This window comes from Chironomus tepperi, unplaced genomic scaffold (assembly GCF_022539635.2).
Source record: "Chironomus tepperi strain 1889 unplaced genomic scaffold, CSIRO-AGI_Ctep_v1 contig_284, whole genome shotgun sequence".
NCBI classification, from domain to species: domain Eukaryota; kingdom Metazoa; phylum Arthropoda; class Insecta; order Diptera; family Chironomidae; genus Chironomus; species Chironomus tepperi.
Genome location: NW_027226406.1, coordinates 62809 through 86704, shown reverse-complemented (window position 1 = coordinate 86704; position 23896 = coordinate 62809). Strand labels below are relative to the sequence as shown.

The following is a 23896-nucleotide window of genomic DNA, read 5'->3' as shown; positions in this document are numbered from 1 at the left end:
GTCAAGTCAACCTTCTTGTGGTATACTCTGATACAGCTATTTACACCATTGGTGTCCGAGGTGTGAACCGGAACTAGGTTTTGCAAGTGTTACAAATGACTTCTTCTGGAATCAACTTGTGCAAAGAGTGCAGCATAAGGTTTCAACTAGTTGTTATACATATATCATCAGTTCCATCCTTAAGCCAACAGAGAAATGGATTTGCGATAAATATTATATTATTTACATTCATCATGATCATGAAATTTGAGGATCACGAAAAGTTCAATTTTGACTGCAAGACGTCCTATGATCTTCATGACAGACATCTCATAAAATGTATAAATTCCAACATTTCACATGCTATAAGCAAATTTATTACATCAAGAGTAAATTACATACTCAGCTTCTCTTATGTTAATACTTTTTTGAAGGAATATTCATATAAAATTTTAAAATACAATTTAAGCATATTGCCTAGGATGAACCTTTTACAAATTTTGCATAATCATATTATTACTTCTTATTATTAAGTTTGAAAGCATCATATTGCATGATAGTAAGCAAGGTTTGAATATTTATGATTTATTTATTGGTTTTGACAAAATTTATTTGAGCATTAGTTTTGTAGTTTGTTTCTTGATATGTACTGGATGTGTACATATATTATATATTATACTTATGCCTTATTTGAATCCTCATAAGTGGATTTACTCATAATTTGAAAATTAAATATGGAAAACTGAAGATTGCAAATTGTGAAGTATCAAAAATTAGAATTATTATTTAATATCCTTAGATAAGTATGATGTGAGTCAGGGACGAATTTAGAAGGGGGTAGGATGTGTAGGAGGGAAAATTTGGTATTGGGAGTCAAACAGTTTTTGGCAAACAGACGTGATGGCATTTCAGTATGAAACAACACACACTTTGGACATAACTGCAATATATAATTATGCTTTCTAGATGTCGGGACCTAGTCCGGGACCGGGATTTCGGGAAAGCATTTTAATAACAATTGAGAGATCGGTCTCTGGTAGGAATCGAACTCAAGTACTCACTAAAGAATGATACAGATATTTGTCATGTTGTCTAGCATCTCGGCCACAGTGGTCTTCCTCTCACTCTGACAGATTGGTTTATTTATGGCTTGATACCCATCTCGATCCACTTTGATCAGACACTATCAGGGGGTGTACCCAGAAATCAGCCAGGTTGACCTTCTTTCCACAAAAAAATTCTCATTTTCAAATTTAATTTAAATTCTCTCGAAATCTAAATAACTATTTTAATTCAGAATATCTACTAATATACTATTAACAGCTACATACCTAAAACCCCGTCACATCCAATGTTCAACTAATACGACAAATCAACAACCAACCTTGATTACGACAATTTTCCAAACACAAATCATCTAATTAAGATATTTATACTAAAAGCACAAATTACTGTCTTTAACGAAATCATTTCCATGTAACTTGTCAATTAGCATCATTTACTTTCCATTCCAACATTAGTTTCCCGCATGTAACAACTGTTTGCATATCTAAATAGCAATACAAAAATAATGAGAAATGACCAATTTTATCTCGATAGATGCAAAAACAATATATAGTATTGCAACCGGAGGAAAGTTTCAGATTAATTTTGTGTTGGAAGTGATTTTAAAATTTAAGTTAGAAGAGATGTAGATGCAAGGTATATTGTGCTTATTTGTAGATTATTTGAGCAATTGATTGATCTTTTTTTGAATCAAGTGGGTTTAGAAATTTAAAGGAATTAGTGTTTCTTGAGAATTTTGAAAACAGGTGTTTAGTGCCGCTATGATCATCTCGAAGTCAGTTAAGATTCTAACAAAGTAGGCTGTAAACCTTGTATACCTGACCTATTTGTGAAGCTGCCACCCTACAGACAAGGAGTTTGATTAGGCTTTTATCTATTTTATTAAGATTCTCGGAATAATCTCGGTCGAAAGCGGTTTTCTTAGTGAAAACTGGATATACTACGGAAATGTTAAACACTTAACGTTTAATCAGTCATATTGAGAGCCTAGCCAACTCCCATGTTTTAAAAACCAACCCAACCAAACTTATTTCCTGTCTATTATAAGAAGTATAATGTAGTAACCAGGGTTTTAATGTGTTGATGATCAGATATGAGAGTACCTTGTGATCAATCTCGGGACTAATAATCCTACTGCCGATAAAATATCAAAAAAACATGAAAACCGTCTCATGACGGCTGTTTTCAGCTATAAATGACAACAACATCTGAGTTGCCGCTCAGATGAAGCATCTATTAATAAAAAAACTCATTGCGATGCAGATATCTCTTAATAACAATTTTGTTCATGCCTTCAGTCATAAAAATTCATAAAAAAGTCCGAGGACTAAATAATGCCTATCAAATGTTCAACAAACATTTTTATATCTTCAACATAATTCATAGCCGAGAGGAAAATATTACTGAGCATTAACAAAGCAACAACAAAAGAATTAAATTATATTTTTCAATTATCCCAAATGTCCAAAAATTTATTGCATATTTTTTCATTATCGACATTCGACAAATTTTTCTTATTTTTCCTTCAATAAATCCCATTGTCAATCCATTAAGAAATTACTGAACAGAATGAAAAAAGTTTTAAAATTCAATTTTAGAACAAAAACAACAGCAAAAAAGCTTCAAGAAAAGATTTAATTACAAAAAAATTTTCTCCTTCTGTCAATTAATGGAAGCGAAACTGCAATATCATCAGAAGAACCAAGTTTTCTGTTGTGACATCAATAGAGCAAAAATTAAAAAGAATTGAGATAAAAATAAAATTAAAAAAAAGTCGCTTCAGATAATTTCTTTATGACTTAATTTCATTAGGCGGTGCTTAAAATTCTTTCGTCTCGCTTTCTGTGTCTCTTAGCTGTTGATTTCTTGTTTGTGTTTGAGATGAAAATTGTTTAATTCGATTGTGAGTCATTGTGATGAATTGGGACGAGTTGGAGCATCTTGTATGTTGATTGCGGCCGATGAAAAGTTACTAAAATAATTCCGAAATTAATATAAATAATCAAATTAATTTGATTATTTGATGCAATTTCTTTGTATTTTTTATTTCCTCACTCTCTTAAGCAGGACAATGTGGTCACTAGAGCACCCCTATGTCAGTATGAATCTTTTACACATGAAATTAGTAAGAGAACTCACTTTATATATTTATTGATGATGTAGGATCACGAATGGAACTTTCAAAACTAGGTTTTTAATAAAGCTAGTGCTGAGGTACAGAACAAGTTTAGGCTCATCAGTATTCTATAGGAATGACTAGGGTCAATAAGTTACTTCCTTCGCTTGCCGTTCAGATAAACTATTATTGATGGTTTCCCTTAAATGTCGCTTGAAATTGAGCAAATTGAGCAAATTAAGCAAATTGAGCAAATTGAGCAAACTACTGAGCAATATTGTCTCTAATTTAGAGCGAAACAATATAGCAGTCATATGGACGCCAAAAACAGGCGGCTTCCATTTGGTGTCAAAGATTTTTAGTGGATCCTTCAAAGCTTCGCGACAGAACGTTCCTCATTTGTGTCACTCGGGAGTGAATCACATTCCATAAGCGTCAATTAAAATTTCCTCCAAAAAATATCCCACAAAAATTTCAATTCATCTTCCATCAAGCACCGAATATAAAGACATTAAAAAGAAGATGTCAAAACCAAAAGAGAGAGAATAAATTGAAGATTTTTCCAAGATTTTTCAATGAAAGTTTATAGATTGATGACGCGTTATTTTTTGCTCACACTGATGACGAAACATTTATTAAATGTCTTTTGTCATCGACATCACATGAAATATAACAAATGATTCAATTTAGAGTGTGAATATCTGAAAATCAGCATTGGAAATGGTAACAAATGGATTTGACAAATTCCCCAAAAAATTTCATCCGGGAATAGAGATTTGTAAAGGAATAACAGTATTGTTGTAGATAAGTGGTGAGCAACACGTGTGTTGTGGTACGCTAGTGTCAATAGTATGTCACAAGTTTGGCAATAGTGTGTCACTAGTGTGTCACTAGTGTGTCTCAAGTATGTCACTAGTATGTCTCTAGCATGTCACTAGTGTAGCACCAGGAAATGCCATGAACCGTTTCTCGTGTGCAGCTTCGTTATGGGCTTGCCACCAAAGTATCCCGCGAAAATTACAAGGTTTCCCACTACTGCCTTAAATGAAGACGATAAGAATGAATGAAAATTTTTGAGGAGATTTATTGATTCGAGTGATGTATAAAGTACTCAATCATCATTTTGATTTTGATGTGTTTTGATACAAAATTATGATGATATTGCGTTGTCATAAAAAATACTCAATAAATTGAAAATTGAGTATAGGAGATGGAGTGAAACACTTTCTGTTTGTGTCAATAAAATGATCATTTATTTTCAAACAATTTAAGGGGTTCTGCTGGTATAAATATAGTCGAAAAGATTCATTTATGATTCTCTGTATCATTTCTCATCATTTGATAACATTATTATTTTTGGCATGAATTGAGTTGCTATAAAATTGATTGTTTACAAGTTATTGCCATTAAAAAGGAGATTTTTTATCGTAAATTGAATTTCATTGTGATCCTAAAATAGCGTGGAAGTGGGAATTTTGGGCTGCATGATGTTCTTTTACGTAGCTACAGCCATATCTGCTTTAGACTGTGCAAGAACGCATGCAATGGGAGGATTTTAATCTCAAATGTAAATTTGGACAAAATTTTACAATTTCATACAGATTTTTGGAATCTCGAGCAATACAAATAAGGAAGGCTCCTACAATGAAGCGGCGACTTACTTGCGACTTGCTTCATCATTTGTGTCGTTCAGGAATGTGTCTCAAATATATTCCGAGTAGCATAAGTCACAAGTAATAAATCCGAACACTGGCACTAAGAGCGCTGGATTTAAACTGAATCCTGCACCAAGTCAGAGTCTAGCCGGCTTTGGGTCCCCCGTCTTAAGCTGAACATGGGCTCTTTGACTTGACTCCATATAAAATTCGAGTCGATTTCAAATTTCATTTTAAATCAATTAAAATTAAAATCTACAAACTCAAAATCCAGCTATTCCTATAACCACACACACCATACCATTTACTAGTCTCTACAATAAATCAACTCCACGCAGTGTCTCATTAAAGCTGTCATAGAAATTTTTTTATTTTTTTGTATTGTTTGGACTTATCAGTTTTTGATTTTTTTATTTAATGAGGTTATTGTCAGACCACCCATATGATCGCTTAATGTTATACACAAAAATCGACCTCGAAAGTTGAAAAAACAAATTATTTTGTGATTAACAGAATTTTTGCTGAAAAAAATACTTTATAAAAAAAAACTTTTTAAAAAAACCTCGTTTTTCGCGTAGACTAAAAAATAAAAAATAACTTTTATTTTGTGCTGTAGAGAAATTGGTTTCAAAGTTGAGACCACACATGAATTACAAGCATGCACCTTGACCTTATCGTATAGTTCTACATCTCAAAACGAGGGCGCCTGTTATCAGAACTTGCTTCACAAAAGCTTTACGCCCTCGTTTTGAGATGTAGAACTATACGATAAGGTCAAGGTGCATGCTTGTAATTCATGTGTGGTCTCAACTTTGAAACCAATTTCTCTACAGCACAAAATAAAAGTTATTTTTTATTTTTTAGTCTACGCGAAAAACGAGGTTTTTTTAAAAAGTTTTTTTTTATAAAGTATTTTATTTTCAACTTTTTAGTAAAAATATTATTTTATGGGATATTCCAAAAAATGGTTTCATTTTGAAAATCAAACAGCAATTCTTCTTCAACTTGTTCGGTTTGAACTTTTTTCAGTCGTTAATTTTTAACCAAAATTTTCAACCAAAAATTGTTTTCGATTTATTTTTTTCTTTAAAACGTATTAACTAACATTTATGACACTATTAAAATGATTAAAAGAAGTCAACTATATAAAGATTTAAATGCAACGATCTTTTATTTTGACTCATAACCGCTTTTAAAAATTTTAGATTTATCTACAAATTTTTTTTCAAAGCGCTGATATTACTCGGTTACACTTTTTTTTGTCAAACATTTCTGCAATTTTAGAGATAAATTAAGCATTTAGATGGAAAGAAAGATGCCTAAAAGCTAATTCAGAACTTGAACTGTTAATTTAAACCATTTAATGACGCTTCGAATGCTCAGAACGTGATTAATTTTTACATTAAAGTTTGTAGACTCACGATTTTTCATCAAAGTAAGATTTTTTAAAATTGATATAACTATTTAAATAGACAAAATAATCAACTCAAATGTGGTATTATCAATGCTAAAGAAATAGTTAAATAAGTTTTGCTAATAAAATAACAAGTTATAAGCATATTTAGCAAGAAAATACGATTTGGAGAAAAAATTGTAGAAAAACCTTCTCCTGGAACTTCCCTTATTCAAAATTATAGTAAGCTAATAGCATGGTATATCATAAATACAATTGTTGAATCACGCTCCTTATATCAAGTTGGACGAAATTCAAGCCCGACTTACATAGATCACGTTAGAGTCGGGCTTGAGCTTCGCTCGCGCGACTTACATAGATCACGTTAGAGTCGGACTTGAGCTTCGCTCGCCCGACTTACATAGATCACGTTAGAGTCGGGCTTGAGCTTCGCTCGCCCGACTTACATAGATCACGTTAGAGTCGGGATTGAGCTTATTTTTTACAGTCTATGAAATTCAACCTTGATTAATTAGTAAATTTATTATTCATCATACAGTAAACTATTACAATGCTTTTTCGGAATTAGCTAGAGCGATAAGCCAAACTTTGATTAGCATAAATTTGAAGACTTAAGCTAGACATATAGACAAAGCTTCGTCTAGCAAACGTTTGAAGGTTTAAGCTTGACAAATTAATTTAATCTTCAGATTAATTTTAATCCCACGCTTAATTTAAACTCAAAAGTCTGTTCAAAATTTAACGGTTGAATTATTTTTAAACGTAGGAACTATTTATTTATGTTACAGTAGCATTAAAGCTTATGTTCAACATATGAATTTATTTACTGATACATTAATCATGTTTAAGTATAGATTCTGTACAACTTTTACTGTCTAACGGTTTTTTAAAATTCAAATTTCTTCTATGGATGTCCGTGAGAAAATGACCTATTGGGAAATATTATTTCCAATTCTCTTAAATTACATTAATTAATGCTATAATTAATTAATTATATTATTGCTTATCGTGTAATGAATTGTATTTATGCACTTTAACCATCATAAATGGCTTATTTATGCATACAACTAAGCATCATCGATATTGGAATTTTAATCATTTCAAATTTTAGAGAGAGAAAAACGTAAGACAAAATACGTACGTAATACGTAAGCATTGAAAATTTTCAAAATTAATTATAGTATAACTAAGCAATATTGTGATTAACTAATGCTTGAATATTGCATTGTCATCGAGAATACACGTACATAAAAAATTTCAGCTCGATTGGAGCAGTAGAAGTGGTCGAAAAATCGATCGCAAGATTTGACCAAGACAGAAAGACAGACAGAGAAGAAAGCAAGTTAAGAAAAACGAGGTAAAAAAAATATTGGTGAGAAAATGGGACAGTAACGGAGATTTTATGAGAAATGTTCTGCAGATTGATGACTTTTGTAGTGTTTGGGAATTGAGTTTTTGGATGGCTAAAGTGATTTGTTGGATGTCTCTGATTTAGTTGACTGTTAAGTGCGATAGATTAATGAAGATTTTGACATGTTCTGAAATTATTGTAATTTGTTTAGAAGTTCATATTGAATGTGAGACGTCCTAGCGAATAAGAAGGGTTTGTGTCATATCGGGGCTTTGAGGTGTCATATTTGGGGTCAAATCGGAGATCATATCGGAGATTTAACGTCAACTTCTCCTATTGGAAAAAATCTCCCATTTGCTAAAATTTCAATTTCCAATAAATTTCTCGTTTAACAATTCTTAATTATACCTAGAACAGTGATATCTGAGTAGAGGTGGAATCTTAGGATATCGACCCATCTTCTTGGCAAATCTTCCAGTTCGAGAGAAGGTCTCTTTGGTCGAGTAGCTAGACAACAGACCGGATAACAGTATAATTCCTTTGAGAGTACGTATCGGTATTCGATTCTCATCAGTAACTAATCTATCAATCATCATATAGAGTGTTGTCGATATTACAAGGATTCGAACAATGCTCACGTCATTACCCAAAAACTTTAAAAATTTAAATTAAATGACAAAATATTAAAAAGTCAATAAAGTCCAATTTAAATTTAAAATCACATTTAACCACATTCAATAATCTAATAAAAATCACATAAGTTAAAATATAAAAAATACATTTGATTGACATTCTAATAAATGCGATAAAATCAAATCAACTTCATAAATTTTGCCATTAAATTGAAAATTGTCAATATTTTTAAAAATTCAATTTTTTGATATAAAAAGCCATTTGAAATGCCATAAATAATTAATCAGGTTTTTATGATTCAATTAAGAGTCACCCATCATGAGAAGTTATCAAATCGCTCAAATCAAACAAATTACTTAATTGAACTTCAAAGAGTTACAAAAATTGACTAATTTTTTGCGACAAAAAGTTAAATTTGCTAACTAATCAGACACTAATTACAGCAGATTCAAAAGGAAGGAACGACATTCATTGCGTACATTCCGACATAATGTGAATTATGCGATTCTCAAAACATGAATTTAATCGACACCAATTAAACAGATAATCGCATGAAATGAGCGTTTATTCTACTTATTTTTCAACTGCTCAATTCTATATAAAAGTTATTGAAACTTAAATTTTTTATTTTTTCATGATGAATTCAACTTGATATACATTCAAATTACGCCCTACCCATTAAAGTTCTCGATTCTGTGCTATTAACTACACAAAAAAAAGAAGAATGAACAACAACAAAAAAAAATCAGCTATTGATATCGGAATATAAAAAATATTATTGTGTATACATCTATCAAAAAAAATATCGGAGACATTTACAAATGTTTTGCGCAATGAGCAATTTTAGCTTTTTTTAGCGGTTTTTTGGAAGCAATTAGAAATTTAGTTTAACTTTGACTGGCTTGGTTTGTATTCTTTGACTGGCTCACGCGCGAGAATTCAACATCCAGGCACCTTAGATAGACCAAATTTGAAGCATAAGTTTCATTTCATCGAGTTGCTTGCTTATCGATTGGTTTGAGAGCTTATAGATATTTAAAAAAGGATTTTTGCACATTTATTGTACCATTATTATAGTTTACAAATATCGTACCACTATCCAATAGTGTTTGACCCCAAAAAAACCACCTTCACCCCTGGTTATGCTCCTGCAACATTGTAACACTATAGTGAACCAAAACTTAATTATATCGTATCACCGGTGCATCTGCTTCATGCCAATATTGCTTCAATACCGTACCATTGCTCTACTCGACCATACCATCGATGCACTATTGGTACGGGACAATCATAGCCAGTTCCAAAGGATAGTTCCAAGTATATCATTGGAAAGGACCAGTAGTGTACCTTTATCGTATCGTACTGTGCAGCACAGTACCAACAACAGAGAAATCGTCACTTGATTCAAATCCTATTAGAAATAACTAAGGGTTTATTCAGTTATTACATAACGCTCATAAGATAGTTAAGAATTTGTTCCAGAAAAGGTTCAAAAAGTCAATTTATTGAATTTATTATCGTATTAAGTGAATTATCTCTTGAATCTCACCAGTTTTCACATTATAGACTAATTGCTAGTCAAAAATGCGCTTAAATCCCTAAATTTATAGCTTGAGTACTTCCAACAATTTGTACATACAAGTCATCATCAGTAAAATAATTGTTAAAATGCGAACAAGCCCATTTGAAATTCCTCTCTTCAATTTCTTTTGTTGCTATTTGACTGTAAAGCTTCAGCAAAAAAAAAAAAATGAAATAAAGCTTGACCGGCATTTAATTGATGTTGTTCCCATCCTTTCATCTATGTTGATTGATATAAATTCACAATGCCGACCATTTTTGTGAGGGTGGGAGCATGTAACATACCTGTTAACAATCGATTTTGATATTTAAATTCTGAAAAATGAGTTCAGTCATTTATACGGTAAATTAGAATAAAATAAACAGCAAGAAATGCATGGAATGACCATAACATAATCTCACAACAACAACCCCACCCACGTATTTTGTATAAATTTTATTTAATTTTTTTAAAATAAAATTGTTGAAAGCAGAAGCACTACGAGAATATAAATAAAAATTTGCTGAATGAGTTGGGGGAGATGACGATCGTCGACCATGTAACAATTCCTATGGACTGAATTGAAAATTCTGTCTTTTGTTTAATTTTTTTTTTAAATGTGAAATTATTTGCGTATTGTTAATTTTTATATTTTACTTGCGAGGCTTATTCACTTTAAATTACTCTTGAATTTTATTATGAGCTGAAATTAATAGGAATTTGAAAAGAATGAAAAGCTAATTTTGCAAAATTAAACTTGTATAGAGCTAAAAATAATTGAGATGTTTAAGAAATTTAAAATTAGAAAAGTTTAAAATTTAATTTAAAGCAAATAAAAAAAATCAAATTTTTTAAAAGTTCCATAAATTGAAAATTTTCAAAAATTTTACGAATTAATTTTTTTTTAAATTTCTTAAACTCAAAAAATCTGAAATTCTCTAAAATCAAAAAATTTTAAAAATCCTAAAAAACTTCAAAAATTTTACAATTTTTTCATAATTTCATAAATTAAAAAGAAAGACAAATTTAAGAAAGCACTCAAAAGTCAAAATTTGACTAATTTCAAATTTTATTTTTTTTTAAACAAATCTGAAATTTAATTTTTTAAAAACTAAAAATTTTAAATATCTAAACAATTTCAGATTTATAAGTTTAAAAAAATTTTACAGATTTAGAAATTTAAGTTTTTTAAAAATTTAAAAGAAATTTCATTTTCGGAAATTCAAAATCTCTGCGAATCGACGGATCTAAATTTTAAACAAATTCTAATTTTTGAAAACTTTAAAAAAAATCAAAAATCAAAATATCTACAAAAATTCAAAATTTAAAAATATTGAAAAATTAAAAATTCAAATTAGAAATTTTGAAAAATAAAAAGTTAACAATTGTTGAAAATTTTTAAACTAATTAATTGGAGGATTTGAATATTTCAAATGATTCTTAACTTTTGAAAAAATAATTTTGAAAATCTAAAATTTACAATAGAATTATGAAAAAAAATTAGAATTCGAAAATTTTTAATAATTTAAATTAAAAACTTTAAATGTTAAAATTTTTAAATTATTTAAATTTTTTATTTTTTTTTTAATTTTGAAAAATTTTATGTGTATTTTTTAAAAAGTTGCTTTCATTTTTTAAATAAAAAAATTGAAAAATTGATAATTTTAGAATTTTTAAAAATTTTGCAAAAGTTCAAATCATTTTGCAATAAACTATAAATCAAACTACACCAATACCTAGATAAAACAAATCAAATAAATCAACCATAAAGCAAGTCAAGCATTGCGCCTACAAATACGTCACATAAAAATACTCCAATCAATCAAACTACGAAAATATTTTAATCTCAAAAAATTCACCTAAATTCCTAAAAATATCCACAAGAAAAAGAAAAACTTTCAAAAAAAATTTACAACTTTATTAAAAACATAAAAAAAGAATCCAATCATCAAAATTAATTAAATCAATATTAAGCATCAAGTCATTATTCGAAATAGCCGTTACACATTTAGTCATCAATTCCCCCAACATATATTCTCTCTGTCACAAACAGTTAATGGAATAAAAAAAATCTGTCCATCATTCATTGAATATTTTAAGCGATTCTCTCATTCTCTTTGCGCCTCTCTCTCATTCCATTCCAGAAATTCTAAGCAGTTCTTCTTTTTTTAAACGTAAAAATATTTTTACGCTACGCTAAAGTTCGAAAAAGAATTAGTATATATGATAATGATCACATACTCTGAACATACAATGAAAATGAGTAGAATGAGTGACTAAATGAGAGATTGACTTTGACTGGAAATGAAATTCTTTGTATTGTGTGCTATGAATGTATATGGGTATTTTTTATATTTTATTTTCGTATAATTTCAGAGTTTTCATTGTAAACTTTGATGGGATTGTCAGGAATGACGTCTTATGCACGGATGATATCTTGTAGATAGATTTTTGTCGATAGAGGATTATCCATGGGTTTAATTTTTGGGAATTTATTGATTACCGTTTTGGCTCATCATCGTTCGGTTGGGCTCACTGTGGCTCGGTTTACTCTTTATGGCTCGGTTTGTTTCAGTTTGGTTCGATTTGCCTCAGTATGGCTCATTTTGGCTTAGTATAGCTCGATTTGGCTCAGTATAGCTCGGTTTCATTTAGTATAGCTCAGTTTGCCTCAGTATAGCTCGGTTTGACTTAGTATAGCTCGGTTTGGCTCAGCATAACTCGGTTTGACTTATTCTAGCTCAGTTTGGCTCAGTACAGCTCGGTTTGGCTTAGTATGGCTCGGTTTAGCTCAGTATGGCTCAGTTAGCTCGGTTTGATTTAGTATAGCTCGGTTTGCCTCAGTATAGCTCGGTTTGACTTAGTATAGCTCGGTTTGGCTCAGCATAGCTCGGTTTGACTTATTCTAGCCCAGTTTGGCTCAGTACAGCTCGGTTTGGCTTAGTATGGCTCGGTTTAGCTCAGTATGGCTCAGTTAGCTCGGTTTGACTTAGTCTAGCTCGGTTTGGCTCAGTACAGCTCGGTTTGGCTTAGTATGGCTCGGTTTGGCTCAGTATGGCTCGGTTTAGCACAGAATGGCTCGGTTTGGCTCAGTATGGCTTTGTTAAACTTAATATGGCTCGGTTTTGTTCAGTATGGCTCAGTTTAGCTCGATATGGCTCGGTTTGGCGTAGTATGGCTCAGTTTGGTTCTGTATGGCTCGGTTTAACTCAGTATGGCTCGGTTTATTTCGATATGGCTCGATTTGGGTCAGTATGACTCGGTAGGGATACAAGATGTACATGCAAATTAAAGAATTTTGTCCAAAAAGGCATGTCTCTAGGTTTTGTATATTAACATCCATTTGACATCTGCAGCTTAGTAATAAATAAAAAAATAAAACATCAAAGCTCAAGTATTACAATTCCCAATAGACCTAATTTCCGTACAAACCCCCTATTCCTTCGTCTGTTTATACACTTTGTTTCGTTCTTCTCATATCAGCCGTGGCGCAGTTTTTAATATTGTACACAGAGAACAGCACTTTGAGTATAGTTTTTTTTTCTATCTGCTTATTTTGTTTTTTTTTTCGGAGACTCAGTCTGTTTAGTTACACGACGATGTTAAACGAGTGCGCATGTTTCGGCGATTTAGCTGCCGCTCTTTGATGTGAGTATCGCGACAGTACCGAGAGTTTTTTTTTTATGAATTAACAAAATAAATGAACATATATGTGAAATGAAGCTGTAATTAAATTTGTTATGAATGCAAATTTATTCAGTTCTGTGGCTTTTATGTTAATGCTGGATATAAATAAATAAATAAATAAATATAAAAAGTATGAAAAGAAATGTCGATTAATGTCTCATTCGAGTACGTATGTGCGAGATATTTTGTGAATTTAAAAGTAAATTGTATATAATATAAAAAAAGTGATAAGGAAGGCAGCAACAAGAAGAAGAATTAATTAGAGACTTGCTTGAAAAGAATCAGTGAATATATTTCGTGTATTTAATGTTGCTTCTGCATGATTTGTAATATTAATTTACATGCAAATAAAGTCTCGTGATAATTGCGTGCTGACAAGTGTCAAGTGCTATTAAATACATTTTAATTTTAACCGCAGTGATTGTCTCCTTACTACATATTTTTGTTTTTGTTGTTGTGTATTGTACATCCAATTATCCTCATCGAAGTGGATTAAATTATATATCAAAAGGGAATTTTTTTACACCCACGAGCTGTCATTTCAATTGTGCAACAATTTCCTGATTGCAGAAAATTTATTTTTTTTTTGGTCGTTGCCGATTTCATCATCACTGTGACGAGGTAATCAACAATCAGACAGTAAAGTTTTTTTTTTTTTTTATTTTAATTATCACAATTTTCGCCATTTCCAATTTTTTTTATTATTTTTATTTTATTTAATCTGTTTCTGATGTGCGAAAATATATGTGGAACAGGCGGGAATGTTCGGATATTACGTAACGCGGAACTGGACTTTTCAGTAACAATTGACACTTCCCCTTCCTGTCCGTGAAATAAACCTCGATGATAAACAACTCAAATTTCACTGTTTGAACCGGAACAAGACTCCCGCGTTAGTTCATAAGTGGACCACCCTTTGTGGAACATTCAAAAATTACAGAACCTATAAAGCAGTTGTGGGTAGCCTATGTGCCACGACACATTTATATAATGCTTGAAAGGTCCAGCCTTATGAGCTAGAGGCACTGCGATTAATAATCTGTTGAATCCATTCTTTAGACATAATATTTATAGTGGGATCCGGTTCACTTGCATGCTCTACACATTGCAAAGACACGAGTACGTCATAAAACCTGATGTTAACTGCAATGTACCCAGTTAAAATTTGTTTGCACAAGATTTCGCAAAGAATATCATCCAGATACTATCTATATCAATATATCGCTCTAGTTAGCCACCAAATGTTTCCGGAAGTGACATGCATAGAATGCCGTGAGCTGTTTCGGTCGAGGCTAGAGCTCGAAGTTGATTCCAATTCTGTATAGAATCGAGCCGACTTGAGTCGATTTTTCCACAACTTTTCCATATAAAATCCGAGTCGACTTCAAGTTCTAACCGAGACTTGCCATTAAACATTCCCCTTAATTTCTTGAGTTCCAATTTTGATTCCGTCAAAATTCCGATCCATGATTTTCCTACAAAACTTAATAGTGTAGGGTCTAAAGCCGCTATTTTCACCATTACGTAACCTCCAAACATCCCCAATACGGGAACAAGAAGAGTCCCATAAATTCACAAACACACATGTCAGATAACATTGATATCCGATTTTTATATTGCTCTAGTCTAGAGATTCTCAATTTTTTTGGATTTGATGGTCGCAAAAATAATTTTTAAAACGGGAATTTTACGGTTTTTGAGTTGCAGCTTGAGTAGTTTGATAAGATAATGTTTCGCAAGGAATTTTTATATATAAACATGGAGCTTGTCATGAGGTCGTAAATAGCGAATGATTTAAAAAAAAATAATTGAGGTGGTCAGGGTAATCAAAAAAATATTCTCACATAAATTATGCAAGCTTTTTTTTTTGTATAGTATGGGTTATATTTGATGTGGATAGATTTGATTGTGGTTGACTGGATGAGGTGGCATTTTTTTTGGGTTTGATTGTTTGCTTCTGTTTATTCATAATAATTGGATTTAATGTATAAATATTGGTTTGAGAATTATTCTTTAATGAATCTGGAATAGACCCAAGTGAACAAAAAACCGTTAGAACTAGTCATCAACTAGACATGAACTAGCCTTTAACTAGTTATAACGTATTGTATCCACTCGTGGACAATTCTTAGAATGGAATAGAATAGAATGTAGGGTTTGCTTATAGCTAAATGCAATCGATGATCTGTTGTACTATCCTAAAATCTCTACAAAATACCCTAGAGAATTCTTAGAATTACGATGTTTCATACTCACTGTTAAGATGATTTGTTAAGAACGAAACGCCAAAATGACTTAAAACTGCATAGCTGCCATTGTGACAGTAAATAATGAGATTTACCATATCCGAATAGCACAAAACGGTTAATCGATCAAAAATCCAGCCCTAGGCTGGCGTGACTCTGACTAGATGCAAAATTCAATTTAAATCCCAAAAAAACAAAATTCAAATCGAATCAGACACTATGCCAAAGTTACGCTGGCCTGGTGCTGAATTGTATATCAACTGAATGTAAATGCTGTTCGGAGGAGCGTGTTGCTTGATAAAAACAATTAAATCAATAAATTCCTTTTATTACTATTTTAAATTTTTTTCTAAAAATATCAATTTGAATGGAATTCCTGTAAATCTCGATAATAATTAAATTGTAATCGATCAGACTTAATATGTATTAAGTAGTGATAAAACAAAAGTATTTTTGATTTATTGATATTTTGACAATGTCGAGTGTCTAATTCAATACTAATTTTCATTTTTAATCAAAAGAAATATTTCATGCTTAACTTAAACTATGAACTAGATTGCTAAGAAGTTTTTGCAGAATATGTATTAGTGTCTGTCGCTTATTATGTTCCGGGAGGAAAGGGAAGGAAGGATCCACCAAATTTTCGATAGTTTGTTTATTAGGTAAACCGGAAAATTGATTTTTGACTCACTTCCCGCAATAAACCCCATCGTTGCTATGCTACTGAGTCTAACTCGCTCTTAATTGGGTTTATCTTGAAATTTAGTATCTGTATCATATCCGAAAATTCTCTACTTAAACCCAATTTCTAAGAAATTCTCCAACATTTTCTCTTAAGTGCTTCCAAGAATCTGTAATAAAAATCCACAACCAGACACAAAACTTCAACAAAAATTCCATTCCCAAAATTTTCAACCAAAAAATTTAATATCAAAAATAAAATGCAAACCATCCATTATTGAATCCCTAACTGACAGTAATTAATTAAGAGTTAAAAAGTGCGATTGCATTTTACTGCCGCGGTCACAATGTACACACACAAAAACAGAACAAAAGAGAGTATCAGAGGGGGTGTAAATCCGGAATAAACAACGTCGATAATAGTTGATGCTATTAATTACGTAATTGCCGTGCTAACCCTCGAGGCTTGTTTTATTTTTATGAGTTTTTGTGTAGTCACACTCATTAATGTCTGGTGCTCGTTAACGGAAGGGACAAAAAATATTTTTTTTTTTTGTGAATAAAAGGACTGACAGTCTAATTAAATTTTTAAAAGGGGATATAAGCATTAAATTAGTCAATATGATAAAAAAAGATGGATATGGAGATGATTTACGACAAAAAAAAAATGGAAATTGTTAGGTCAGATATGCTACGTCATATCACTAATATTAGTATTGGGTATACTAGGGAAGTATTGAGGCTTTAATTACTAAGTAGGATGAGATTAATAATTTAATTAGATATATTATGAATATTTGTCTAAAAAATATTTGAATAAAAAATTTGAATCTGAAATGTAATTTTTTGAATATCAGAACAAGGTGCATCATTTATATGAAAGTCATTCCTACATCTCATACCTCCAAACTGCAAGTAGACATTTTAATGCAAAATCTAAGTCAGTGAACCAGACGTTGACAAGAATGAAGCTTACTTACTTACTTAGTTCGTGGCCGAACAGATCAATTGTGATCCATGGCTACATGTCGCCAAGAACTAGCTCTTTCGCTTTCTACTACTTGTCAATTTCCGATTCCTACAATACTGTCTATATCGAAAATTTACTTCAGAGTGTTCTTTGGACGCTCAAGTGAGAAATTGAACTTTGAACTGAAAATAAACTTATTTACCATAAACATGAATTGACCCGTTCCCTTCGACACCTAGTAATCACTGAAGTACCGTTATGTCGCATTTACTTAATTACTGGAACCTACTTCGACTTGAAGAATAGGTTGGTACAAAGGGCTTTCCATTTGATTCAATCTAGCGATGGCGCAGCGATGGCCCTCTGATCCCTACATCTCCTACATCTCATAATTCAGTAGCTGGAGCTGCTTACATTTTAGTTCTATTCTTGTATTCCATCTGTCTACATTTTCATAACAAAAAAACATCACAAAAAGAAGCAAAAAAATTTTAAGTATTTTTTTTTTTTATAAGCATGAATGAGAAAAGAGCAAGCAGCAGTCAATTCCAGTATAAATCAAGATCAATATGATGTGAAAACAGAAATGCTCATAAGTAAATTCAAGTCTAGATTTTGAAACACTTGAGAAAATTGCCTTCTTTTATTTTATTATTATTCCTCATCTCGTCTCATCCCATAAGCCATCCGAAATACACATCAGAATGCTGCCGAAAGTCGATTTTCAAGTTTATTCATAAGAGATCTCGGCTTATGAATCTTTTTATGTTAATTTAATTTTCTATCTTTTTTTTGGAGCACAAAAATTTTTTTGCCATGAGAGGATGAATTATGGATAAACATACATAATGTTCCGAGAATCATATGTTGGGTAACTGATCCAAAAACAAGCACTAGGTCAGTGTCACTCTGGTTTAAATTCGGTTTAAATCTGGCATCAGGTCGACGTAAATTTAGCATGGTAAATTCGTTTTGTATCCGGCAGCAAGCTGACTTGACTCAAACATGATAAAATAGGCACCAGGTGTGGGATAGTAGACTCTGGAATGGAGAATTCATATTAAACCCGGTACTAGACCGATGTCTCTCATGCATCATGAATTCAGTTTAAATCCGGCCCTAGGTCGGTGTGACTCCGGCATGTTCTATTTGGTTTGAATCTGGTCCTGAATCGGCATGACTCTAGCATGATGAATTCAACTTGAATTACCGGGACCAGACCGGCATGGGTATGGGATGAAGAATTTGATATGATTCCGACACCAAGTCAGAGTTATGCCCACCTCAATTTATGCTGTTCGGGTTTGTTTACTGATGATGAAAACATTTGGAATTCATGTTTTATTTGCTCCTGGAAGACATAATTTATGTGATTTGTGGTTGGATTTAAAATATTGTTTTTCGTGGAATTTTGGCGCATTCTGTTGATCAGAAGCGTAGCCAGGATGAGGAAAGGGTTTTGAGGTCATAATACCTCTTCCCTCCTGCATGCATACTTGTTGCTGATGCTGCTTACAAAACTAACAAACATTTTATCTTTATCATCCAGAAAGCTGCAATTTAAAATCTAAAACTCTCCAAGAACTCCATTATAATAATAAGAGCTTCCTAATACATTTCCAAGAACGTAAATCCTATTTACTTGACTAATTTAATTCAATCCAATCTAATACAAAGAGATCATCAATTTTAATGATAATACAATTCTGCGAAATCACTAAACTCATAACTTTTAATGCCCATGAATTCTTGTTGATAAAATAAATATTCTCACAGAGTCAAGTTTTTATGGTCGTATCCAAAATTATGAAAAACAGAAATTTTTAGCCACAGAAATGAATTTTATGCAGCATTAATTTAGAATCTATTAATATAATCTAGATCTGCTAATTTTGGATGAACCAGTTTTGACTATATTGCTAATTTGCACATTTGTGTCGATGTAGAATGAAGTTTTTAGATTTTAAACAGCTTAATTAGTAATTATTGAATGTTAGGCACTAAAGCTGATGTGCAGTTTTAATTTTAATGTGTGGCTGGTGAAATGACATTAGTGACTTAATTTGTGGAGCATTAGCTCCGTGTGTCAAAGGTTCTGGAGAGTTATAGGTTCAATTCTAGGCTTGTGAGTATGCTTAACTAGTATATTTTAGTATAATAAAGCTCGAAAGAGCTAAGCTTGATTCATGTGTTGCATGGAATCGGCGTAGTGTTTCTCCAGCTCATAAGGCTGGATGTTCTATTCAAACGTTATGCATAAATGTATTACAAATCATTGTTTGGGAATAATTCAACTAAAGAGTCATGTTTACTTATTAATTAACGTATAAAGTCAGTGTTGGACAACCTTTTCTGTCTAAATCAGCGGTGGGTAATCTGTGTGTCGCGGAACACAGCTTAAAATCTGTCTTAAAATTACTCATTTATTCATAATCTGTTCTCTGAATTTCACTCAAAATTGCAGTCAGTCAGACAATCAAATCCCCCTAATAATCTCCCCCAATATAAAATCTCATGTAAGACAAATATCAACGCTAACAAGAAGCAGCCAGAATGGCATTGAAAAAAAACGGGAGAAAAGAATTCTCATTCAGTAAACAAATAAAAACCATATGTTTAATAAAAATTTTCAAAAAAATTATTTCATTTACATGTAGATCAATGGCATCGTAACATCATGTGTTTATTACTTAAATATGACTAGATTTTCTATGCTGACGATTGTTATGGTGTCGTTTAGTTATTCTGTAACGCATTTGATAGGGGAACAAGGGGGCCTTAAACAGAAATTGTTATGGCTTGAAGCAGTGACGGGCAACATGTGTGCCAGTTTTTGGAAATGTCATGAACCATATACCGTGTATAGTTTTGGTGGAGGCATCAGAAGGGGGGTCCGCGAACGGTGATAAGGGAACGGTTGGGGGTTAATGATCAGGAGAACGATGAGGAGAACATTGAAGGGAACAGTCAGTAGAACGATGAGAGGATCAGTGAGAAGAACGACGAGGGTAACAGCGTAGAGAACGGTAAAGGGAACTAAGTGAGGAACGGCGTGAAGGACGTCGTAGAGAACGTCGTATGGCCCGACGTGGGAAATTCTGAGGAAAACAGTGATGGGAACGATGAGGAGAATGGTAATGGAAATGGTGAGGGGAACAGTGAAGAGAACAGCGAGTGGAATATTGAGAGGAACGGTAAGGGGGACGGAGAGGAGAAAGGTGAAGGGACGGCAGGACGAAAGTTAAAGGAACGGTGAGGGAAACAATAAGTGGAGAGAAGAGGGAAATGTCGGCTATTTCTCAAGTTACTTAATAAGTGAACGACCCCAATGTAAAAGAATGAATTGAGAAATTTTTTCAAAACATTAATTAGTTAAAGATGGAAAGAGACTGTAAATAAATCTCGAATCTTCTTTGTGTTGCTTTTATATGCTGGGTATGTAAAAGCATTTATTATGACAATAGAACATAAAGGCAATAAATAAATGTTTATGACGTACGTGAACCCCAAAAAAATAAACATTTCATAATTTTTCTTTGTTTTTGAAAATTTCAAAAGACGACATAAAATAAATAATTGAAGTGCCTCATATACCAGTTATGATAACATGAGGTAATTAACGTTTAAAAATAGCTGTTTTGGGCCACACATTGTGGAAAAAGAATCAATTCAATTGAGGTGTGAGGAAGCACTTTTTAATAATTTTTTGGACATGAATTCTCATTTTAAAAATTGACAATTTGACACATCCATTTATGAAAACTAACAGTTTGACTGTTTTAAGAATAACAATCGCCCACTCACTCGTCATATTGTCTTAATGACTAAGTATGAACTTAATTTATCATGTTGTCTTATAATGTGAGGTATGAAATCTATTTTTAAGTCATAAAATAGCATCAAAAGTATCAATATGCTATCATTGAAACTAATCAGCTTAAAAGTTATGAGCTTTTTCATACTTCGAGAGCAGTTTTGTGTTCGATATTTTATGGGAAAATTTTTTCAGTTATTTCCTATTCGATTGCTGTCTGGTAAAATTGTGAATTAAATTGCTCATAAAATTATGAGAGGAAGAATCCGAGTAGCACAATGTGAGTAGTTTAGGGTTTCTGAAAAACGGCATTTTTAAAAAACGGCCGTTTCCATTTTTTTCTGAAAAACGGCCGTTAACGGGTCCGTTTTTTTTAATGGAAGGAAAACAATACGTTGCATTCAAATTGAAGTCCTTTTTGATTTGCATAGATATGTACATGAAAAATTTACTTCTAAAAGTGTACCCCAGGCCAAAAAAATTGACGAATATTAATTTTCTTAGTTTAAATTATTATTTAAAAATTTTTTGAATCGAAAAATTAATAAAATTTTAGTAAATTTTCCAAAAATTCAGAGAAAAAGTCATATTAAAAAACGGATAAACGGCTAGCAAAAAACGGCCGTTTTCCGTTTTTATTTTTTCGGAAAAACGGCCCGTTTTCCGTTTTCGTTAACGGCATCAGAAACCCTAGAGTAGTTGCTGGGACACAGTTATGACATCATGTTGATTGCAAGACGTGGATGTGCCGTGATGATGACTTGATGGCTGTTTTTGACCCAGTTTAGCGTATGTCACTTAACGATGTTCTTGAAAAATGAAAAAAAGCTAGAATTGTATATTGAATTTGCTGATTTGGTCTAATGCAATGATAAGAACAGTACAATTAGTATTGATTCTGAAGACAGTATAAGTTAGCATTGTGTCAGGTTCCCTAAGAATTCCAAGTAGCTCAGTAGACAAGAGCACTTATTATGCGAGCAAGAAGAAATTTGGAGGAGTAGGTTTGAATCCTTTCGTGCTATAGTTGTGGAAAAGTGCAGTAGTAAGGTACCGAGCAATTTAGGCTATATTTAGTATTGGCGGATTCATTCAGAAACAATGGAGTATTTGAATAATTCATACTGAGCCCCAGGGTATCAAGCAGTCTATAGAGTAATTTACTATTGAATGAGTAATTTCTTTGTACCAACTTACAATTAAGCAATAGGCTGAAAATCACATTCACCGAAATGTATGTTCAATTCCCGAAAAGATCGGTCTTTTAATAATTGAATCACGATGTCTAGCGACCAAGGGGATTTAATCCGGGGATCAAAAACCCTATGACGTCACTTCAAGACAAAAGCTTCATTACCATGTGTCCACCAAATTACTAATTTCCAAAAAATCAATGATCTATGATTAGCCATGATTGCCATACTAAATTCTGACAAAATAACCCCAAAGATCTTCCATACAAAATCACAGTCGAACAACTAGCAAGCCGCAATTACAATTCTAACATTCTAAAAATAAATCGTTCCGTATGTCTACCCCATTCATTAAAAGTCATCAAATGCTATAATCACCATCATGAAAAATGTTGATAATACAAAAATTTGCATCAACCTATGAATCGCTCAATGAGCACACACATGTGCACGTCATTCACATATCTCATGAGCAATTCTCTGGATGGATGGAATTTTTGAAAAGTGCATTACAATTTTTTTCTACTTGTTTATTCAAATTTCAAAAAACCGTTGAAATTTTTAGCCATAAAATGTCATTACGTTTAAATTATTTCGTTCCAAATAATTAAAAATGAAAAAATAATGGTTAAATATTCTTCTTTATGACTATAAAATTGATATAAAGATATTAAATGAGCATTTCTGCATTAAAAAACATGTAACGGTTTTTAAAAAATTGAATTTTTTGTGGCAGATTTACCCTGCTAAAGCGTTTTTGACGCTCCGTGACCAAAATTTTCTTTCGGAGAATCGATTTTTCTTGTTAATTAAACAGTTAAGCATCTTCTTTTTGGTACAATATGGTAGAATTCAAAAAAATCTATCATTTGGTTTGGGTTTGGTCCTGTCAAAATGCGGATTTAATACTAAATTTTTTGATTCTTCGTAACTGAATTCCATTTTTGGTCACGGAGCAACGCATCAAAGAATCGAAATATCTCTAGAATTAAGCTGTTTAATGCTTAAAAAGTTAATTTAGATGAAAGAAAATGGAAAAATACACCTTTTAAGCCCAAAACCTGATTAACTGTAGAGTAATAATGCACTTAAAAATCAATTTTAAAGTTGATTTTTGTTGATTTACCCTGTGGAGAATTGCTCTCATGCAACTGATCTTAATTATAGAGTTTTTTGCAATTTCGATTTCAACCCATCAAAACTATTTCAAAATGAATAAATCTATTATGTGGCGATTTTAATGATAATGATGATGATCTTTGATGAACTGTACAGTAAGCGGTCGGTGCTTGTGATTTATATTTGAAAAATTCCTTTCCTATACAGAGTAAAATTGTTTATATTTTTACTAAAATTAAATTTTCATTCATGAATATTTCAATTGTAATTGATGAGAGAACTGCTATGGAGATGGAAATTATCTCAGCTGTGGATTTATTTATTGTTGTTGTTACTTCTAATTGAGATTTTTTTGAGATGCTTTTTGATTGATTTTAATGAGATGTTCATTATTCCTTAATTTTGTGATAAT

General features: G+C 31.9%; 1 protein-coding gene across 2 annotated transcripts in view; it reads left to right on the top strand.

The window, feature by feature from the left end:
• Window positions 1–23896, top strand: part of CAP (Cbl-associated protein) — a 103059-nt gene that overhangs the window by 16463 nt on the left and 62700 nt on the right. The window contains exon 1 of one of the 2 annotated variants that reach the window (XM_070642265.1): window positions 13708–14082. The exons of the other annotated variant lie outside the window; for it this stretch is intronic. The gene's annotated coding sequence lies outside the window, so the exon portion shown is untranslated. Of the gene's footprint in view, window positions 1–13707; window positions 14083–23896 lie in introns of those variants that run through there. 2 annotated transcript variants of the gene reach the window in all.